Source organism: Pseudophryne corroboree, chromosome 6 (genome assembly GCF_028390025.1).
Source record: "Pseudophryne corroboree isolate aPseCor3 chromosome 6, aPseCor3.hap2, whole genome shotgun sequence".
NCBI classification, from domain to species: domain Eukaryota; kingdom Metazoa; phylum Chordata; class Amphibia; order Anura; family Myobatrachidae; genus Pseudophryne; species Pseudophryne corroboree.
The window spans coordinates 671,833,229-671,846,787 of NC_086449.1; the positions used below are offsets into that span (position 1 = coordinate 671,833,229).

Consider the following 13,559-nt stretch of genomic DNA (forward strand, 5'->3'; position numbering starts at 1 on the left):
TCGCCACCTTCCCCAATAGAGGCCCTGTCAGACAATGGCGCTTCCCATCCCACCTGACCAATTCCATTCAATTTAGAAATATGCTGGAGGCATCATGGGCTGACTTTACACATTGTAATATAACTGCAGAGAATGAATCACCGCTCCTGTTCTGGCAGACGTCTAAGTCAGTACTAAGAGGCTCTATCATCTCCTTCACCTCCAAACATAAGAAAGACACACAAGCTCTGTACCTTGATGCTCAATCTAAACTTACTGACGCCTACCAAGCGTTCACGCAGTCCCCCACCCAAATTACAAGAAAACTCTACCATGAACAGAAATCCCTTTTTGACAAACTCTTAACCCAAATCGAATCTAAACTGACATTTATGTCTCAATGTAGATTCCATAAATTCGGCAATCGATCTAGTCGATTGCTTTCAAATCTCCTGAAAGGTCAACATCCCCCAACACTTATCCATGCTTTAACTAGGGCTGACGGCACTGTGGTGCATGATTGTGGCCAGGTGTCTGAGGTTCTGCAGTCTTTTTATTCCTCATTATATTCTGAACCCTCTATTGATCACCAACAACAACACTCTTTCTGGTCTTCCCTTACGCTCCCCTCTCTATCTTCTACCTCATCCCAACCCCTACTGAACCCCATTACTGAGGAGGAGGTGCTCCATGCAATTCACTGTTTGAAACCAAACAAAACCCCTGGACCTGACGGTCTAACCAATGAATACTATAAAATACTGGCCCCTCAATTGGTCAAACCCCTTTGTGAACTATTCAACTTGCTGTTGTCCGGAACACCCCCTCCACTATACTTCAATGCTGCGATTCTGAAAATTCTCCATAAACCAGGGAGAAACCCCCTACTTCCCAGTTCATATAGACCTATATCCTTATTGAATACGGATTACAAGATATATACCAAGATCTTGGCAGACAGGGTAAAGCTTCTCTTGCCCTCTCTGATCCAGGAGGACCAGACAGGGTTCATTTGGGGGTGCCACTCTACGGTGAATGTGCGTAAGATACTGACTGTCATGCAGTGGTTGGAGACTTCGGGAGACCAGAACCCCTATGCCCTTCTCTCCCTTGATGCTGAGAAGGCTTTTGACCTAGTCACATGGGATCACCTTTTTGACACCATGCACAGGTTTGGGTTCCCGGAGGCCTTCATCCATGCAGTACGTCTTCTCTATCATGACTCTTCCTCTCAAATCCTCTCTAACAATTATATGTCCTCTCCCATCCCCCTCCATAGAGGGACCAGACAAGGCTGCCCCTTTCACCCCTTCTATTTGCAATAGCTATAGAGCCCCTAGCCACTGCACTGCGTATGTCTCTAGAATATACTGGTATTGTCGTTGGGTCGACTGAAGTGAAACTCAGTCTATTTGCCGATGACATGCTTTTATTTATCTCTAACCCCCAATTTTCGATCCCTGCTATAAAACACATTATAGATAATTTTAGCTCTTTCTCTGGATTTCGCGTGAACTATGACAAGTCACGCCTCCTCCCTCTAGGCCCTGGTCACTCCACAAACCTTCTATCCCCCACGCTGACACAATTCACAATTTGCCGCTCTCCACTTAAATACTTAGGCATCATGATTCCCCCTAATCTGGACGCCCTATACTCTGCTAATTTCCACCAGATATACTCCTCGGCGGAGAAAATATTGAATGGATGGATGGATTTACCTCTATCATTGTCTGGTAGGGTAGTGGTTATTAAAAGCTTTATTTTTCCCAAATTATCCTATGTCCTCCAGATGCTTCCCTTGCAACTTTCCAAGTCAGATATCTAACGATTTGACTCCCTGTTTACAAGATTCATCTGGGCAAAAAAGAAATCTAGGGTATCCCGCCATATTTTGCGACTGCCGAGGCCGGAGGGTGGTTTTGGGATGCCAGACATCTCTGCTTTTTCAAATGCAGCTATGTATCGATACATGGTGGATTGGTTTTCTGGTGGCTCTGTATATACTCTCCCCAACATAGAGGAACACCTTTTCCATCCTTTCTCCCCAGCTGCTCTCCTTCATGCACCTACCTCACTGATTCCTTCCCATATAAAATCCAACATACTCTTTCATGACACATATAAAGCCTGGAAATCTATCAATAAACGATTGCACAGGAATTCCTCTAATTCCCCTTACACCACCTTTTGGGGCAACCCACAATTTCCTCCTGGTTTAGACGGCCGTGCTTACTTGACGTGGAAAGAGAAGGGCATCTCGTGCATTCGAGATATCTTTGACCCTGGGGGTAAGATCTACTCTTTCTCTGCATTATCAGATAGATATGGTCTACCCAACTCCCAATTTTATATGTACCTCCAATCCCGTCATTTTGCACGGTCGTTACCACCTGGAATGGCCCTTGATACGGCCATTGACCCTCTTACCCCTCTCCTGCGTTTTAATCTGACCATAGGATATAAGCTGCGTAATTTATATTCTATTCTCATAGACTCAGAGAAAACACCCTTGCAAAGTGCTCTCCACTCGCGCTGGCAGCGGGACATACCTGATTTCCCGGCTATGTCGGTACTTTTGTCCAAACTGTCCCCCACATTTAAATATTTAAAATCCGCAGCTTTGCAGGAAACGCACCTCAAATTCCTAAATAGAGCCTACATCTCCCCGAAACAGCATTCCTATTTCACCCTGGCCTCTACGGGTCGATGTTTCAAATGTGGGATGGCTGAGGCCACCTACTATCATAACTTCTGGGACTGCAGGAAAATAAGAACTTTCTGGGACAAGCTGATAAACCATGTTAATTATATCTTTTCAGTTCGAATCACCAAGCTCCCTACCGCATGTCTATTTTACTGCTTTTCAGATTGGGACCTGGGACCACACAAACAGAAGATTATACCTGCCCTGACAGTTATCCTTACTATTGCTAAAAAATTAATCCTCACCCATTGGTTACACAGACAATCTCCATCTATTACAGAAATGAGAACCTCTCTGCTAAACAACATATTTTACGAGCGACAAGCTCTAGTACCGGATATAGAGTCAGGGGCCCCTAGATTCTATGGGAAATGGGAAACTGTTATACGAAGCTTTGATAATGCCACTCAGCTCAGAATCCAGAAAATCTTCGAACCCACCACTTGGTATTTGTATAGACAGATTGATTAATGTTATTAACTTTGCTAAGTTTGAAATGTGTTGAGCCGGTAAATAGTATCTACTTATCGCAGTCCACAGGACATATATCCAACCTGACAACCTTATGGTATAATTTTTCCTATAGAGAATGACGCTGTATGTTGTCCTGTTTTCATGTCTTGTCCACCCCCCCCCCCTTCCCTTCCATCTCCCACCCCCTCTTTTTTCTTTCTTTCTCCTCTCATTTCTCTTCCCTCTACAATCTATACGAATTCGAATTTCTACCTAACCAATCTTCTTTACAAAATAGAAAATTATTTGAAGAAGGGTTATTATCTCTTCATTTTCTGTTTTCTTTTTCCTTGTCTGTAGTGGTCTCTCAGCTGATAAGGAGCTATATGGTCAGATACTGAGGTTTATTACTAGTCTTTACTTTCACTAGATACCTTCATGTCTCTTTAATACCAGATCTCACATTTCACTAAGAAAAATGGTAACCCTAGACAATGGGAGTGGAATATATCCTATGGATATCATTTATTACCAAATTCTTACATGTACTATATGTAATTATGCATGTATTTTCCACATACCGAGACATTATTGTATGACCCTGACCTACCTCGTATTTCTATTATTTGTACCTCTCCACTATGAATCCAGACATGGAATTTTGTACATCTATCTTTACCTTTCTTCAATAAACATTGTTTTGAAAAAAAAAAAAATTTGCAATACAGAAGATATCTTATCCAAATTTTTGCTCTCACTGCAAGAACTGAACTTTGCTGTGTTCTTTCACTTGCTGAAGTTAATAGAAATTTTAGCATCAGTACTGTGGATGATTGATTCAATGCAGTGACATTTCAGCGACCTGTTTGATTACAAACTGAGAAGGTGAATTGGGGCCTTTAAGTAAATACTAGGTGGAATTCATACTGGCTTAATACTGTATTTCATTTAGCAGAGATCTTCACTTTGTAATTTTCATTAGAATGCATATAATCCCAAACCCTTCTAGTGTCAACACAGGGGCGGAACTGTGGGAGGCAGTGGAGTCGGCTGCCGCCGGGCTCCTGGCCACAAGGGGGCGCATCTCCTCCACTGTCTCCTGCAGCCTGAGGACTGCGCTGCTATTGCAGATGGAGGAGCTGTGTCAATGACACGGAAGCTGCCTCTTGTAGAGAGAGATGGCACTGGCTGCAGCTAGGGGGAGCTCCAGAGCACAGCTCCTCCCGGGCCCTTAGTAAGCCAGCCGAGGGAAGCTCAGAACTCTCTGCTCCTCCATGCTCTGGATGATAGCCAAAGGTAGGCACTGTGTGGGGGGTGGGGGAGAGGTGTATTTGAGGGGAAGTACTGTGTTTTGTGTGTGCTTGTTTTTAAGTGAGGTGTGTGTGTTTTTAAGGAAAGTTGTACATTCAAGTAAAAGAGGCATGTGTGTGTGTGATGTGTGTGAGAGTGGCATGTGTGTGAGAGGCATGTATGTGTATGTAAGTGGGAGGCATGTGTATGTAAGTGAGAGGCATGTGTGTGTGTATGTGTGTGAGAGGCATGTGTATGTAAGTGGGAGGCATGTGTATGTAAGTGAGAGGCATGTGTGTGTGTGTGAGAGGCATGTGTATGTAAGGGGCCCTACACACTCGGCGATGCGCCGCCGAGGTGCCCGACGGCCGACGAGCGACCCAGCGGCGGGGGGGCAGTGACGGGGGGAGTGAAGTTTCTTCACTCCCCCCGTCACCCGGCTCCGTAGACTTGCAGGCAAATATGGACGATCTCGTCCATATTGGCCGGCATGCACAGCCGACATGGCCCCAGCGATGAACGAGCGCGGGGTCGCGCATCGTTCATCGCTGGGGACTCCACACTGCACGATATGAACGATATCTCGTTCATTAATGAACAAGATCGTTCATATCGTGCAGTGAAATCGCTATGTGTGTAGGGCCTATAAGTGAGAGGCATGTGTATGTAAGTGAGAGGCATGTGTATGTGAGAGGCATGTGTATGTGAGAGGCATGTGTATGTGAGAGGCATGTGTATGTGAGAGGTGTGTGTAAGTGAGAGGCACGTGTGTGAGAGGTGTGTGTAAGTGAGAGGTGTATGTAAGTGAGAGGCGTGTGTGTTTAAGTGAGACGTGTGTTTAAGTGAATGAGGCGTTTGTCTTTTTTTTAATATATATCTAGTGTTCACGCTAGGTGTCTGCCCCTTTTTTAGACAGCTGAATCCCGCCCTGCCCGTTTTTGTGCGCCCTGCCGCCCCGCCGTTTGCTGCCTGCCGGACCCCGCCACGTCGCCGGATCCAGCCGTGCGCCGCCGGACCCGGTACGTACATGAGAGTCCCCCTGGGCTAAATTAACCTTGTAAGTATTTTGCAGCTGTAAACATTAATCTCAGTGCTTTCTACCTGGTGCAGTGTGCCTCAGTGCTCTCTACCTGGTGCAGTGTGCCTCAGTGCTCTACCTGGTGCAGTGTGCCTCAGTGCTCCCTACCTGGTGCAGTGTGCCATTAGTGCTCCCTACCTGGTGCAGTGTGCCATTAGTGCTCCCTACCTGGTGCAGTGTGCTTGAGTGCTCCCTACCTGGTGCAGTGTGCCTGAGTGCTCCCTACCTGGTGCAGTGTGCCTGAGTGCTCCCTACCTGGTGCAGTGTGCCTGAGTGCTCCCTACCTGGTGCAGTGTGCCTCAGTGCTCTCTACCTGGTGCAGTGTGCCTCAGTGCTCTCTACCTGGTGCAGTGTGCCTCAGTGCTCTCTACCTGGTGCAGTGTGCCTCAGTGCTCTCTACCTGGTGCAGTGTGCCTCAGTGCTCTCTACCTGGTGCAGTGTGCCTCAGTGCTCTCTACCTGGTGCAGTGTGCCTCAGTGCTCTCTACCTGGTGCAGTGTGCCTCAGTGCTCTCTACCTGGTGCAGTGTTCCTCAGTGCTCTCTACCTGACGCAATGTGTATAATGTGCTCTATCTGGCGCAATGTGTATAATGTGCTCTATCTGGCGCAATGTGTATAATGTGCTCTATCTGGCGCAATATGTATAACGTGCTCTAGCCTCTACCTGGCGCAGTGTGTATAGGAGGTTCTAACTGGTGCAATGTGTATTAGGGGCACTACCGTGTGGTGTAATGTGAATTGACACTATTATGTGGCCACGCCCCTTCCCCACGAAACAACGCCCCTAGATGTTTTGCCCATAGGAATGGGAGCACCAAGCATTATAGTATGTACCTAAGTTTGCCCATTTAACTTAAAAATTTACCCTCACGAATGAAAAATGTGCCCTCCCCGTGATCAGCACCCTGCCCTAAAAAAAAAAATACTACAGTGAACACTAATTATATTGGCACACCGCTGCGCCAAAGCATCTCCATGGAGACCTGGTGGGTGAGGGAGCACTGTAGGTGTACTATAATGGTATGCTGGTGTCTGTTTTATTGTAATGACTGACTTGGAGTGCGTCCACTTTCTATGTGTATCTATATTACTATTGGGAAAGGTACCTGAGCACCCTTCTACTGTTCACCCTGGGTGCGGGATAGCTACATATGGTATGTGTGTGTATGTGTAGGGGGGCACCAAAATGTATCATGCCTCCGGGCGACTGGGACGAACTTACGCCACTGTGTCAACATTTGCTTTGCATACAGTGCAGAAAAGTATGAGGGTTTGCCACAAGCAGAAAATAAGATATTCATCAGAAGAAAATAATATGTACAGGAATGGGACTTGGGATATGACTGACATGTAGGGCAATTTGACCTGTCACACAAACTGATAACAAATTGACACTAATACTGATATTCTATGTCTGCATCTATCTTATTTAACGTGCTTTGTATACACTCATAGTTTGCTGAGCAGATGACATATTTGCCATGGCTCAGTGAAATATAATGAAAAGAGAATAATATATAACTTAATATATTGTATAATAGTAACTGTAGCAGAGTTGCATTACTACACTACCTGACAAATCATATTATTCTGAAGTTCTCACTATTGGGTCCATTTAATGCTCTTTGCAATTGTTCCCTAATAACCAGTGGTGTCAGTGGCGTCACTAGGGGAGGTGCTGGGGATGTGGACCACATTGGGTTACACCAAAATGATAGAAGCCGGCAGTCTTCCCAGGCAACCTGCGTGCACTGTCTAGACTGGCAGCCGGGGGCTTAGTCGTACTCACTAGGTCATGCCCGCCTGTCACAAGGATATAAATTCAGTCCGGACTCCTCTTTTCTTATCCAAGAATGCCATGCGTGATGATGTCACGCCCATAGGGCGGTGAGAGAGGGGTGCCATGCGCCAATGATTCTGTGTCCGCCATGGCAACTCTGTAAGGTATTTGATGGCGTGGGTATGGAGTAGGGAGGCCAATCTCGGGATCGGGATCGGTGAGATCCCAGGATTTAGGGCAAAAACGGTCGGGATTCAATCCCGGGATTGAAAGCTCCAATCACGGGGATTCTCAGGATGCTCAGACGCTGCCCGGCTACCTCCTCCTGGCTCCCTCATGCAACGTGACATGTAGTGACAGGTCACGCTGCTCCGTCACCCGTCGCCGAGAGGGAGAAGAGAATGTTTCCCACCTGCCCAAGGGGGGCGGCCACATAGGGAAAAGCCAATCCCAGGTATCCCGAGAATCCCGGGATTGACCATTTTTCAATCCCGATACCCGGGATTAAAAAAATGGCCCGGGTTTGGGCTCCCTAGTATGGAGGGTGACGCCATGAGTTACCACATTGGGTGACACTAACCCTAATGACGCCACCGAGTGGCATGTCTATAATGAATACAGGATTTGCATGCACATGGGCCCATGTGTCCAGTGTGGCAGGGTGGGGGGTGGACCCAACTGCACACCCTGCAACCAGGAGAGAATTGCCAGTATCTGTGTGTGCCCCCTTTCCCTTTACTTGCCCTGGCTACATCCATATGTTTCTGGCAATCATGTAAAGCAGAGAGCAAAGACTGCCAGTGTGGTCAGTGCTAGAAACTTTGCTTTATTCTGAGCATGCGCCATCTCTCCAATAACATGATCACCTGGAGAGATGGCCGCATAACTGGAGCAAGTATAGCGGTTGAAGATATCACTGACACAGATATGGGAGGCTGCATGCTGCACAGTGAGGGGCCTCATCTCAGCTACAAACCAGGCTTACATACTGGGTCTGCTTTTTCATGTGGTTGGAGTTGCTATTGCAGCTGCTTCCTAGAAAACAGCGATGATAGCTCTGTATGGTGATGCAGCAGGAGGTGTCTATTACAAACAGACACTTCCTGCTGCAGCACTGACCGAGCTGCATCTTATGATGCAGTATCGGATCACTCAGTCACCATCGGGCACAAGCCGACCATCGCAGAGGCCAGGAAATCTTTCTCCTATGATGGAGATTTCTGACTTCTTCCCACCTCCTAAACTGTGGCGACAAGCCTCTGTTTTCACAAGTGGCGGTTGTCTCCACCTCCCACATGGCAGCAGACTGTCAATCACTGACAGTCTGCTGCCGCTCTGTGTCCTATGTCACAGGACCCGTTCGCTCATGTGCAGAATGGTCCCTGCGCATGTGTAAAGTACCAATCATCTGTACTATGCGACAATGGGGGTCATTCCGAGTTGTTCGCTCGTTGCCAATTTTCGCTATGCTGCGATTTGTTGCTAATTGCGCATGCGCAAGGCACGCAGGGCGCATGCGCTTAGTTATTTAACTGAAAACCTGCGGCGCTTTTCAGTCGCTCTGCTGATCGGTAAATGATTGACAGGAAAGGGGCGTTTCTGGGTGCTAACTGAGCGTTTTCTGGGAGTGTGCTAAAAAACGCAGGCGTGTCAGGGAAAAACGCGGGATTGTCTGGAGAAACGGGGGAGTGGCTGGCCGAACGCAGGGCGTGTTTGTGACGTCAAACCAGGAACTAAACGGACTGAGCTGATCGCAATCTGTGAGTAGGTCTGGAGCTACTCAGAAACTGCAAAGAATTATTTAGTAGCAATTCTGCTAATCTTTCATTCGCTATTCTGCTAAGCTAAGATACACTCCCAGAGGGCGGCAGCCTAGCGTGTGCAATGCTGCTAAAAGCAGCTAGCGAGCGAACAACTCGGAATGAGGGCCAACTCCAACCACATCTGAATCAGGCTCACTATGCATACATGGCAATCTTAACAAAGTGTTAGCTATCGAGGCTAAGCTTTTTGCAGCTTCCTAAATATACCCATACTTTAGTCATTAGAACTCTAGTATTTTGTCTCCTCCCATTATGTGTAATCTATTTCAGACATTGCCTTTACAGCCCAGTTTGTATTGCTCGTACAATGGCTTTATCGCCGAGAGTCTTGGTGGATAGGATGAATAATCCTTAGAACTGATTATCCAAAATGCCTGCCGCACCTTTACATTATCTACATGGTTTCTATATGTCACACAGATCTAAACCCCTGTATTATGTGCATGTTTTCTGTATGTTATGGTATCTGTAAAGTGCCTTGAGTCCTATTGGAAAAAAGCACTATATAAATAAATTATTATTATTATTATTATTATTATTATTATTATTATTAATATTATTATTATTATTATTATTATTATTATTATTATTGCCATCCGCTCAGAGAACTATGGGGATGGCAGTTATGTAAGGACCTCACCAGTACTTTAGTAAACATAAGTTACTGTGGAGATTTAGGGGGCTATAATAGAATGATATAATAAATATCCCACTAAACCTCTACAATAAACTCCTTATTATATGGAAGATGTTTCGTGTCACCGATGACCGTACCAAATTTAATGACACTACTCTGCCAAGTCTTAAAAGTGATTGCTGCTTGTATGGCTACATTCACCAATATAACAGATAAAACATGATTGACAGCGCCGTAACTAGGTGTGTGCGGAGTGTGCACCACACATAGCGATCCAGGGTAGGGGGCGCTGTTGGCAGCAATTGTCAATTATGAATTATCTAATTACTTTCACTTGCAGCTTCCCCTCTTTATGAAGCCCAGCATCTCCTGACCACCCCTGTCTCCTACCCATGGTCAAATCCAAACAGGGGCAACAAGGGCAGTCATCCAGGGGCCCCCACACTCTCCATCTGAGTTGCACACGCTGCCGGCACTGAAATCAGATCACAGCATGATTCTGCTGTGTCTCCAATTTCCTCAGTACACGGCCGTGGGCAGCACAGGTGCTGCTGCAGACTGCAGCCAGAGAGTAAGGCTGCCAAAGCGGTGTATACGTCCCTGGATGCAAACACACACAGGCACCACCAGCGGTACTCCAGATGTGCTGCATTCTTCCTCAGCAGCCGCCAGGCCACGCACTGCCTGGGCAGATCTCCTCCATTCTATACAGTGCGTGCACCCTCATGCTGCCCTCCATTACTCACATAGCAGGAGAAGAGGCCAGCTCCGCTCCGCTCTAACACCTCAGACTCCAAGTGAGATAATGCAGGTGGGGGAAGCAAGGGGGGGGGGGCAGCAGTTCTGTGTTGCATAAAAATTGAGGGGGCCCCATAAGATTGTTGCCCAGGGGCCCCCACAGACCTTAATCCGGCCCTGCTCCTACCCCCACCCCTTTTGTCACTAATACCTATACAACATTCATTGACTTGACTTGAGAGCTCTTTGGTGTTCAGTCGTACTGTCCTTTATTACATTTCAGACGCTGATGTGTCCAGGTTTCGAACCCGTTGCCTATGATATTGTAGTCGGACACCCTATTCACTGAGCTATCTGCCCTTGCACAGAAAGCTAGAAAATTCCAAGCTGGAGAGTTTTAACTATTTGAAGCTTACCTGTACTTTATGAAGGGGTGATCAGCGTTGTGACTTGGCAGATCTATGTAGTGTGTGGCTACAAGGGATTGAATGTGAGGCTGCACACTGCAAGGATCTGCACGATTATGGTGTTGGTTATTTTTTTTACAGGGTACAGGTAGCTTCATATAGTTAGAAATCTCATAGTGTTTATGCGAGAGTTTGGCTGGGATGCAGCAGGTTGTGGGTTTGAGTCCTAGGTGTGGCAGTATATTTCAATGTGTTATTTAATCAGGGCTAATGAACATGAACAGAGTGCATGAACATGGCATAAGAAGGATTTGTGTCCAAATCCATTTTCTTGCAGTGTTCTATAAATGTGTGTGTATTACAGTATAAATATATATATATATATATATATACACCTAAAGTTAGGAGGCGCACAATAGTGTAGTACTTTTCAAATCAGAAAGACTTTACTAAAATATAAAAACAGTCACAAAGATAGTGGTGATATATAGAAATATATCACAATAGCACATGTTAGACAATTTAGACCTGGATTCACCAGCCTGGGCATGGCTTACGGATGGTGTAATGGTTAGCATTACTGCCTCACAGCACTGAGGTCATGGGTTTGATTCCCATCATGGCCCAACTGTGTAGAGTTTGTATATTCTCCCTATACTTACGTGGGTTTCCTCTGGGTATTCTGGTTTCCTCCCACAATCCAAAAATATACTGGTAGGTTAATTGAATCCCAACAAAAATTAACTCTAGTGTGAATTGAATGTGTGTGCATGTACATGTGGTAGGGAATACAGATTGTAAGCTCCATTGGGGCAGGGACTGATGTGAATGGCCAAATATTCTCTGGAAAGCACTGCGGATATATGTGTGCGCTATATAAAAAACTGGTAACAATAATAAATACTATGTAAACGCGCTGATGTCGGGGAGCTGTGATTGTGATAGCGCTGGTTACCACCGGGGACCGCTGCCGGAGATACTGGGGACTGAGGTCTAACGTGCTATTGTGATATATTTTTATATATCACCACTATCTTTGTGAGTGTTTTTATCTTTTAGTAAAGTCTTTCTGATTTGAAAAATACTAACTTTTACGTGTGTCTGGATATTTGGCCCTGCAGGACAGGGGGATTGGAGAGCGGCACCACAGGTTCAAATCAAGCGATCACCTGGAATGATATGAACTATTTTTTTAACACCATATGCAAAATATAGAGATAATGTCTATAGATTGTAAGCTTGCGAGCAGGGCCTTTCTACCTCTATGTCTGTCTGTTTTTACCTAGTTTTGTTCTATTACTGTTGTTCTAATTGTAAAGCGCAACGGAATATGCTGTGCTATATAAGAAACTGTCAATAAAGAAATATATATATATATATATATATATATATATATATGGGAAGGGGCATCATAGCATGGACTTTCTCTGGGATCAATTTTGTCATCCCTCTTCCCCGTGAGGCATGCCCCTTATGTCCCTTTAGGAAAAATGGGTAGGGGGGGGGGGGGGGGGGCAATTCTTTTTTTTTCACAGGGCACCAGAAAGTCTAGTTACAGCTCTGATGATTGATGTACAGTAGCTGAGACCCAAAAAGGTTTCGAGAGGATGTCATGTCTGCTATAGTTCCTGAAATGTGGGATCTCATACATTTATTCCTTTTACAATGCTAATAATAATAATAATAATAATAATAATAATAACTAGCTGATGTGCCCTGTTTGAACTAGGCAAAGGTTTGCTGAGTGGAACATTTTACCCCTTTTCACCCATTTAGGAGTCTTTTTTTTTTGCTTAGTACTGTAGGGGGCTGCAAACTGTCACAGTTTCTAGACTGTCCAGCAGGTCATATGTTCCAGGCCACCCAGCAGGTGCACAGGGAGAGTTCACCATCTGTCACATTTTCCAGAGAACAATGGTGATGCAATGTAAATCAATGGCAGGAGGACATTTTGCCCATAACTCTGAAATGAAGCATCCAATTGCAATGCCAATATTTTTCTCCAACTCCACGGACCAATAACTTTAATTTCGTATATGATTTGCCCTGCTCAGACAACGGCATCATAGAAATATGTCACTCATAAATATTGTCCTTCTGATATTAATATTAGATAATAAAAATAATAATAATAATAATAATAATAATTAAATGCCATTACCACCATTTTTGCATCTTAGCAAATCTGCTGATGAACAGTAGTACTAATATCTTACTTTTAGGGTTATTATTGTTTAATATCTTCCTCATTTTAATGTACATAAAGGCATATACATCATTAAGCCCCATTAATACGTTAATTAGGATTCCGATGTGGCAGCAGATACCTAACAACAAGCAGCTTTCCTGCGAGCCCTACTGTACCTCTGCTACTTTTGCCGATAATAAGCTTTTTTGACCCGCCGATGTTACTGTGCACAGAGAGGGCTAAAGAGATTGAAAAGGATCCCTCCTGGCAACTCAGACCTCCTTCCAATGGGAAGAAGTGGGGCTCCAAGAACTAATGCCATCTGAGAACCGAGTCAGTTCCTACATTCAAACTCTCAAAATTGTCAGTTTTCGGATCTTGATTAATTTAGGTTCCTTTACTATTGTATAAAGGCTGCTTTTGGCTTTGGGGATGTCAGGTTACCTACACAATGAAAATCCTCATTATTCTAATATGCG

General features: G+C 45.2%; 2 protein-coding genes across 8 annotated transcripts in view; one reads left to right on the top strand and one right to left on the bottom strand.

Moving 5' to 3' along the window:
- DOCK2 (dedicator of cytokinesis 2) overlaps positions 1-13,559 on the bottom strand; it is a 1,781,615-nt gene that overhangs the window by 354,353 nt on the left and 1,413,703 nt on the right. The gene's annotated exons all lie outside the window — the stretch shown is intronic.
- LOC134933211 (ERV-BabFcenv provirus ancestral Env polyprotein-like) overlaps positions 1-13,559 on the top strand; it is a 447,012-nt gene that overhangs the window by 270,196 nt on the left and 163,257 nt on the right. The window lies entirely within an intron of this gene.